At 36.9% G+C, this 10,000-nt stretch overlaps 1 protein-coding gene across 1 annotated transcript in view; it reads left to right on the plus strand.

Annotated features, from left to right (window-relative positions):
- Nucleotides 1-10,000, plus strand: part of LOC137628890 (CKLF-like MARVEL transmembrane domain-containing protein 4) — a 72,217-nt gene that overhangs the window by 927 nt on the left and 61,290 nt on the right. The gene's annotated exons all lie outside the window — the stretch shown is intronic.

Genomic DNA, 10,000 nt, shown 5'->3' on the forward strand with positions numbered 1-10,000 from the left:
ACCATCACCACATCGCCGACTTATTCCTCTCCTCAAAAGAGTTCTGGAATCTCATTCTCCATCCAGTACTTCAAGACGGGGCCTGGAATTGTCAAGATTATTGAACTGGTGAGATTCATATTATTTCGCTTTTGTTTCTAGGGGTGGGTCGCGACGCCCAAATACACGCCCACTTTGCCTTCGAGTTCGTGGTGATCTGGTTGCATAGTCTTGTATCAGGTAACCTGGGCGTTTTAAAATGTAATTTTAAGGTTGTTTTGTGGGTTACAAAGGTTAAGTAAGGTCAGATGTAACGTTTTTGGGGGGTTAGGAAGGTCAAGTAAGGTCGTGGGTAACAGTGATGAATGTCAATATAAAAAGGGTAAAGGTAATGGGTTAGTTCTCTCTCTCTCTCTCTCTCTCTCTCTCTCTCTCTCTCTCTCTCTCTCTCTCTCTCTCTCTCTCTCTCTCAGATTGAATGTGGACCCCCCTCTCTCTCTCTCTCTCTCTCTCTCTCTCTCTCTCTCTCTCTCTCTCTCTCTCTCTCTCATTGCTGATAGATTGAATGAGGACCCCTCTCTCTCTCTCTCTCTCTCTCTCTCTCTCTCTCTCTCTCTCTCATTGCTATTAGATTGAATGTGAACTCTCTCTCTCTCTCTCTCTCTCTCTCTCTCTCTCTCTCTCTCTCTCTCTCGTACCTCATTTTACGCTAGTGATTCAATTTCTCATTCTTTACCGTCACGATAATTTGCAGTAATTTCCATAGCGTCTCTCATTACAGGTAGAATTGATACAATAATGATGCGCTTGTACTGAGATATTTTTGTTTATCTTATTTTGTGTGTTTTTATTTTGTGTTTTTAAAGACATTTTAGCGTTGTATTTATTAAATTAGTTACGTTATTAGCGTATTACATGATTGATAAGAATTTAAGTCTCTCTCTCTCTCTCCCTCTCTCCATTTATCAAAGCTATTTTGTGGTATCTTGAAATATATTAAAACCATGCTTGTTCTAGTATAGTGTGTGTGCATGAGAGAGAGAGAGAGAGAGAGAGAGAGGAGAGAGAGAGAGAGAGAGAGAGAGAAAGAGAGAGAATTGGCCATCTTAGCTACAGTATACCGGCTCTTGGCTATTTTCAGATCTCTGTGCCAACTCTTATTCATTTTTCATCTGAGCCAAATTTTACTTCCCATATTATTCTACCGTATTTATTTATTTGTTTAGATAATGTTTTATATATTTGTATACATTTGGCTTTGTATATTACGCATGTATACACAACATAGACTATGTATCTCTACAGTAATACATACGCAGTTGAATTTGCCTTAGGTCAGCTGGAATATATTCTGGGTTGAACTAAAATTCTAAACGGATAGGCCTATGTGATATTATTTAATAGAGTACGTTACTTATTCTTAAAAGAACAACGATTGTGGGTGATTGATTTTGCTTGAGCCTACAGGCCTAAGCCCGATCAAGGTTCGTATATCTGTTTTTTTTAATAGGCCTACATGTGTAGGATTGGTCTGGCTATGTTCCTAGTTTTGCGCGATTCCTCAGACACTAGGCCTATTTTATAGACAATGTCATTGTTTATAAATCAAGGTTTCAAGGAATCCATAGAGACTAATGAGTGATTTTAATGAAATTAGGCCTGTAAGCATATTTATTCTGAATTTTAGGCGTTATAGACTTATAGAGAAAATTCCTGTAGGGTCAACCTAATTTGATTTTGAAATAATCTACAATAGAGAAATGTTGGTATATATATGTTTCATTTAGGCTTAATTATTACACCTATTTAATGCCTATATATGTGATAGGGTAAATCCTATCTTGTAGGATCTTTTGGAGGTCTGAAGTAGTCCTATAGATCTGTCTAAGTTTTGATACAGTTACTAATCTTACGGTACATCCCTCATCTGTATAGTCCTACAGTCCTGTGTCATGGTTATTTTAGGCAGTCCGGTAACTTGGGTAACATCAATTTCATAGACCTGTCTCAGGTTAATTCCTTCACTCCCTAGACCTATGTTGTGACATTTTTTCCGTGTAGGCCTACTCAGTTGTTTACTGACGGTGTTTCCGAGTGTTTGCGATGGATAATGTCAGTCTAGACAAGCGGCCACTGACGCAAATACCAACGGAAGTGTCTTGGTGCTTATTAGCCGGAAGGGATTTTAGGCCTATGTCGAAGGTGCTCCTTTTGTTTTTACTACAGTTTATGAGAGAGAGAGAGAGAGAGAGAGAGAGAGAGAGAGAGAGAGAGTAAGTTGACTATGGGGTTACACATACCTCTAAACATACCAAGAAATTCTTAAAGGTATAGAATAGATTTTTCGTATATAGGCCTCATGGTAGGTAAGGTTTATTTCTATTTTTTATTACCCTTTGTTGAAGTGGTTATTAGGCCGTAGGCCTATGGTACGTGTGGGTTATAAGTTGGTTATTAGATTAAATAACTTTTCATCTATTGTACTGTAAAAGGGAGATGTTATGTAAATCAGCTTTTTGAATGAAAGATGTATTAATAAAGGGGCCTCGGTTAGATTTCGCCAGTCGTCTCTATCTTGAGTTTTTAATTCGATACTTCTCCATTCATCGCCAACTAAACGTTTCATAGTCCTCAGCCATGTAGGCGTGGGCCTTCCAACTCTTCTAGTGCCTTGTGGTAGGTAAGAGATGAGATGATAAATTCGGTTCTGGAACTATATCATTACTCTATAGCTGGATTTAGACGGTCGAACGGTTTGTCGAACCCGGTTGTCGAGCGGTTCGTCGAACTCGGTTGTCGAACTGCTTGTCAAACGGTTCGAAGAGGTGGAGTCAGCCATAAATGCATAAGGTTTGTGGACAATGAAGCCCCCGCCCACAAAAGTCAGGTGAGAACAGACTCACTTCGAACTGTTCGACGAACGTGTTCGACAACCAAATACCCCGTTCCACACGTTCGAACATCATTTCAAACGCTTGTCTGTCGAACCGCGTTCGACAATGTAAACCCACCTTATAAACGGCTTCAGAATTCTATTCTTGCCTCTAGTTTCCATTTCCTAGTTAGACTCCGTCTTTTTATCCTTTTCTTTTTCTCGGTAAGGGGACTTGGTTGCCAGTCCCGTCGGCTTCTGATATAAAAAGGTAATCTCTCTCTCTCTCTCTCTCTCTCTCTGAGAGTTACACCCGTAAGTAGGAGAAATTGCTTTGAAATAATGTATATTATTATTATTATTATTATTATCTTAGCCCTTTCACATAATATTAAGGTTACCGTGGTATGTCCTACTGGTTACTGCGCTGTTAGCTTTAAGAGAAACTTTTTTTTTTCCTCCAAGTAGGCCTAGAACATAAGTATTTTATTAATCTAAACATGGCGTTCCTTTTCAAGTAAATTATCAACTGATATTTCATTAATTTATTACATCTTTGGTGTATTTATGTTTTTCATTGTTGGTTAATTTGGTTTTTAGAGTGACTAAAAATGTTGCTAGGTCTATATGTATGTGGTTTGTGAATTGTAGGTCCATGTTTATGACAGCCGGGAAAACAACAGAAAAGGTAATGCTGTTTTTAAAGACTGAAAACTTTCATAAGATTATTATTTTGAGTTTTAAAAAATTAGAATGAAGTGGTTTGTATTACATAGAAGTCTACATGATTTAGTTAATTTTCATATTACATTACTGCTAGTCTCTCTCTCTCTCTCTCTCTCTCTCTCTCTCTCTCTCTCTCTCTCTCTCAAAGTGCCTCTACAGTACAAATTCTTCGATTTTAAGAGAGAGAGAGAGAGAGAGAGAGAGAGAGAGAGAGAGAGAGAGCCAGTAACATTCTTCGATTTTATAAGAGAGAGAGAGAGAGAGAGAGAGAGAGAGAGAGAGAGAGAGAGAGAGAGAGAGAGAGAGAGTTCCTAACATCCATTCCTCCTCTATCTGCAACCCACTACAGTTGACTAACCAACATGTACATAAACCAACGCCTAGGGAGGAACGCCCCTTAATATCAGTATCCACTGCCTTATAAAAGGAGGTTTGCAGCACAAAAAACTTATCCATTTATAGAAAATTACTTTAGATAAATGACATAGATATGTTGACCATCCAATGAAGACACCTGGATCTCATTTGGCAACGTCTAACCCCATGAGAATATTTGTTCAAGGGAAATAGAGATGATGAGAGAATAGGAGAGGAATTGAATAATTTAAGATTTAAAGTAGAAGATTAAGGAACTGATCTCTCTCTCTCTCTCTCTCTCTCTCTCTCTCTCTCTCTCTCTTTAAGCGTGTGGTCTTGTAGAAAGTATCTAAATATTATACTTGTAATTTTATGTGACCAAATACATCTGCTCCCAAAATGTGATTTAGATATCTGGAGAGAGAGAGAGAGAGAGAGAGAGAGAGAGAGAGAGAGAGAGAGAGAGAGAGAGAGAGAGAGAGAGAGAGTTTATCTACTACTCAAGAAAGTTATATTAGGTTCGCCCATCTTTAGAATTATATAGGCCTACTAAGAGCATATCTGAATTTATACAATATCATTGTATTTTTTGTACAGTATTACACCAAGGACAAAAAAATACAATAAATTAATAATTTGTCCTAAAACAACATAGATTAGAAATAAGTGAAGAATCTTTCTTTCAATTCATTAAACATTTTCTTCCCCTCCTTTCCACCTGTATAAAGAAGCGTTGCCATAAAATGGTCACTTCTTTTCATGGCGATTCGACAACAGGTGTAACGATTAAAGAGCTGCCGGCTGGGGGTTTTCGTCTTGGGTATTTGGCTTTGTGGGAGCTTGCAGCGCTGTGGTGGGGTTGGATGAGGTTGGGGGTGGAGGAGGGGTTTGGGTTGCCCCGGTGATCGTAGGGTTGGGGGGGGGGGGTTTGGTTGGTAGAGTCTAGAAACCCAAGGGGTTATTTCTGTCCAGCTCAACAGCTAGCTCGGTGTTGCCTTTCCAACATCCTTGGAAAAAAACGCGTGTTTTTTTTATTGTTCATGTTAACGTCCTTGCTGCTTTTTTAGCGCCATGGCTGCTTTTAGACATTTTATAATAGACTTAAGTATTTTCTGTATATGATTTCTAAGACGATAAAACGATATTAGTATGTGTTATGGCCGCTTAAGTCCATGCCAAGCATATGGTTTCGGATGACAGAGCCTTGTTCATTAGTGTTCTGGCTACGAGGCTGTTTTAGCTGAGCCGCGTTCCTTAAGATCTCCGCTGTTTAAAGGGCGACTTTACGCTGTGCTATAGTGTTATTTAAGACAAACTGTTTTCTGTTAGGTCTCATAACCTCATGATATAATACATAGCAACAAAATAATAGTTTTAAAAGATATTACATCATTATTTTGTTTAAATTTTATCCAAAGTGATCTAAAATCTATTTTTTATGATAGTCACTAGTTTCAAAACGCATTTTCTGCTATTTTGAGCTGAAGTTATATATAAATAAGTTACTATTGAGCTGTTTAATAATATATGTGTGAAAGAGACAGCAACCAATACGTTGTTTCTATTCTGGAGCCAACCGTTTTTCATGGGAAACCGTTAATGTTAGATAAGAGAAATTGAATAATATACGCTTATTTTAATCTCAAATAGAATTTATTTCAAAAGATTAGATTCTTCTCATGACCTTATTTTGAGGTCGAATTTAAACTGACCACAGATTTCTCATTCTTTTGAACTTTTCGATTAGGTTATTATTATTATTATTATTATTATTATTATTATTATTATTATTATTATTATTATTATTATATGTCTTTCCTTTCCTCACTGGGTTATTTTTTCCTTTTGGAGCACTTGGGCTTATAACATCCTGGTTTTCAAACTAGGGCTGTAGCTAAGTAAATACTACTACTACTACTAATACTAATACTACTACTACTACTACTAATAATAATAATTACGTTTAGTCAATCCACCTTGTCCTTATACCACATTTCTACCTGACATTCTACGCTACACATGTTGTATTGGTCTGTGTATGTTTGTTTGTTTGTCTCTTATAGAATGGGACGGACCAGGCTCTTGTGTGTACTTTCTCTCTCTCGTCCGACCTCAATATAAAGAATTTTCTACCTCCTACCTCTGCTCTTAACTCTTTCTGCTCCTACACACTCATCCTGTTTCTACTCTCTCGGACGAGAGTCCCTGACCGGGAGTTATAGAGATATTTTTTTTTTTTTTTTAAGTTATGGGTATTTATATTTATACTATTTTCTGTTGTATTTGATATTGAACGTTATATTATCTCTCTCTCTCTCTCTCTCTCTCTCTCTCTCTCTCTCTCTCTCTCTCTCTCTCTCTGTTAGTATAGATTCGAATCAGTTGACCGGCTTAGGAAATGAGAGAGAGAGAGAGAGAGAGAGAGAGAGAGAGAGAGAGAGAGAGAGAGAGAGAGAGAGAGAGAGCTCTTCCTCTCTCTCAGTTAGTATAGATTCGAACCAGTTGACCGGCTTAGGGAGAGAGAGAGAGAGAGAGAGAGAGAGAGATTTGACTACAATTAATGAAAGGAAACCTTCCTGCTTGTCTGTTCACCCACATCAAAGGACTATTTAGACCTAGGCCTATTAATATCGGACTGATAGACTCAAATAAAGTTTCAGAGTATATGTAGGCCTATGTTTAGATAAATGGTCGTAATCACTACCATTTGCAATGGCTTGAGCCAAAGGGCAAGGATCTCTGGTGACCTGGTCACTTGAACTCTAAGGGATGCTTTACCTCAAAATATTAACTTAGATTTCCGTACCTATTTGCCTCCCTCAAATCAGCAGTCTATTTTTTTTACCCCTTCATCTCCATTTGAAGTGATGAACATTATAAAAAAACTGAAAAACAAAAAAGCAAATATTCATTCTCCTCCTACAAGATTATATAAGAACAATGCTAACCTACTTGCCTTTCCTATATCTATGCTATTCAACCGTTGTTTAGATGCTGGTATTTATCCTGACATTTTGAAAATTGCATGTGTGACTGTGTTACACAAATCCGGTGATATATCAGATGTTAATAACTATAGACCAATTAGCTGCCTTCCTTTGTTGAATAAAATATTTGAAAAACTATTGTATAGTCGACTTTACTCTTTCTTCAATAGTTGTAACATTTTCTCTACGTGTCAGTATGGTTTCTTACGAGGCGTAAGTACTAGTGATGCCGTTCATGACCTCCTTGAAAATATCTATAATGCAATGAATAAAAATGAATACCTTGGTGCGGTTTTTTTGGATTTGAGCAAAGCCTTTGATACTGTGTCTCATGATATACTACTTCAAAAGCTGGAACATTATGGTATACGAGGCAATGCACTACTCTTACTCCAATCCTACCTGACAAATCGAAAACAATTTGTCACGCTCGATGGTCATCTTTCAGAGACTATGGATGTCAAAATAGGTGTCCCCCAGGGATCAGTCTTAGGACCGTTATTTTTCCTCATCTATATTAATGATTTGCCTCGTTCAGTTGGCAGATTAAACTCCATACTTTTTGCCGATGACACCACGCTCCATCTTTGTCATAAAAATATTTATTCTCTTTGTAATTCTTTAACTGCTAACTTAAATAATGTTAAAAATTGGTTACTATCGAATAAATTGACCCTAAATGAGAGAAAAACATATTTCATAATATTTTCTTTGCGCAAAGTTCCCGGTAACATAAGAGTTGCAATAGGAAATCACACTCTTGACCAGAAATCCAGTGGAAAATTTTTAGGAGTAATGTTTGACAATAAATTAACCTTCAGTAAGCATGTGGATATGATAGTCAATAAAATTTCCAAAGTTATAGGTATCATATATAGGCTGAAGGATTATTTCCCGCTATATATATTAAAACAACTCTACCACTCTTTAGTATCTCCTCATCTAAATTACTGCATTACAGCGTGGGGGAGTTGCAGTAGAAACGTCCTGCAACCGCTAATCATTATGCAAAAAAAACTGGTGAGAATAATAACTTCGAGTGATTATTTAGCTCATACATCACCTCTATTCCGGTCTCTCTCGATTCTGAAGTTGGAGGATACCTACAAACTCTCCTTAATGAATTTGATGTTTCAAACCCTTTCGCTGCATAAATATCCATCCATTAGACAAAAAATAATTCAGGTCCAATCAGCACACCAATATGGAACAAGAGACTCTAACTTAACTCTTCCCTTCGTACGTGTAAAGAAATGTGAACAGTTTTATCTCTATCAGGGAGTTAAACAATGGAATACTCTGCCTGCTTATCTTAAGGCATTGCTTAGCATTCAATCTTTTAAAAAATCATATACTAATATGTTATTATCTGTGTACTAAGTTTTATTAGTAGACATTTCTTCATGAACTAACCATTAATGCAATAATGTTCTTAATTCTTATATTCTTTATTGCTTGTATACATTTGTAAGTCTAGCATTTCTACCATATCAATGTTTAAATTCAAAATTTGTACTATTTATTATTCCGCCCTTCTTTATCATACTTTATTATACGAATATACTGTACATTTCCATTTATTTTTAGGCTAAAAATCTCATTTATATGTGTCTATGTGTACATGTGTATGTATATGTACATGTGTGTGTATATGTATTTGTATGTGTATGCATATGTATATTCTTATGTATATATATGAGTACATTTAGTTTATCGATATCAATATTTACTTTTTATAAATTTTTTTAATTGATGATATTATTTTATTGTATTATTGCCCGAAGAGCTCTGCTCCACATGGGCTTGGACCGAATCTTTTTTTGTAAATATTTTGTATGTATATATGTTTTTGTCCAATAAACATTATTATTATTATTATTATTATTATTATTAGGTTAAGGAACCCAGGCTAGTCTTGTATACAATGTCATCTTGCCCGGACACTTGACCTGAATGCATTATTTATTAGTTTATCTTTATTATTTATTGGTTTGTTTGATTAAACAATTTGATGTTAATTATATATGATAGATTTATCATGGTGAAAGGGTTTGCGTATCGCCATGATCAGCAGAGCTCAACTATGGACACCCATACTAGTTTGTTTGCTCAGAGCAATCAGACAAAAATCTCCCACCATCACCAAATCCTCACTGGTCAGCTTGATGATGAAAATAGCCAAACCTCCATCATGAATTGACATGGCTGAGGCCTTTGTCCTGCAGTGGACTAGAAATTGCTGCAATTGTTGATGCTTTTGTAGTTACACACACACACACACACACACACACACACATATATATATATATATATATATATATATATATATATATATATATATATATATCGTGAGAGAGAGAGAGAGAGAGAGAGAGAGAGAGAGAGAGAGAGATTGTTTTTTTATTCATTTGGCGTCATGAAGAACTTGATGAATTATTCCGGACACGTGTATGTTATTTTGATTCCGTTGAAAGGTGACCAGTTAGCCAATTCATAGCTACATTTTTTTGAGGTACCTGCCCCAACTCATTTTTATGCAGGCCTGTATTTGCCTGCAGGTCTGTTACAGGCTGGGGACTTCCAGGTTGCTGTTTATGTATACGTAAATGTTTTGAAGGCTGCTCATGAATGGCAGAGGCAAGAGACAGTGACATTGCCCTATCGAGCAGGACAATGCCCCAGAGACTGACCATATATACATATGATCAGCGCCCAAGCCCCTCACCACCCAAGCTAGGACCAGGAAGGTCTAGGCAACGGGTGCTGATGGCTCACCAGATAGACCTATAGGCTTCCCCAAACCCCCTATCCTTAGCTCACAAGGATGGTGATGTTGCAGCGATCAAAGAAACTAACGAGTTTGAGTGGGACTCGAACCCCCAGACTGGCGATTACCAGGCAGGGACGTTACCACATCGGCCACCACAACCCTAATGCATATTAATTTGTTTTGTAGATGTCGAGGGTGGGAGCATATCATGAACAGTATCATTGGATGGACTGGTAACTTAAGATTGTACGATTTTATTGTATTTATAAAAAATAAGTTGGTTTTAAAAGGATGAAAATTATGAAAATC

The sequence above is a fragment of the Palaemon carinicauda genome, chromosome 36, assembly GCF_036898095.1.
Source record: "Palaemon carinicauda isolate YSFRI2023 chromosome 36, ASM3689809v2, whole genome shotgun sequence".
Lineage (NCBI taxonomy): Eukaryota > Metazoa > Arthropoda > Malacostraca > Decapoda > Palaemonidae > Palaemon > Palaemon carinicauda.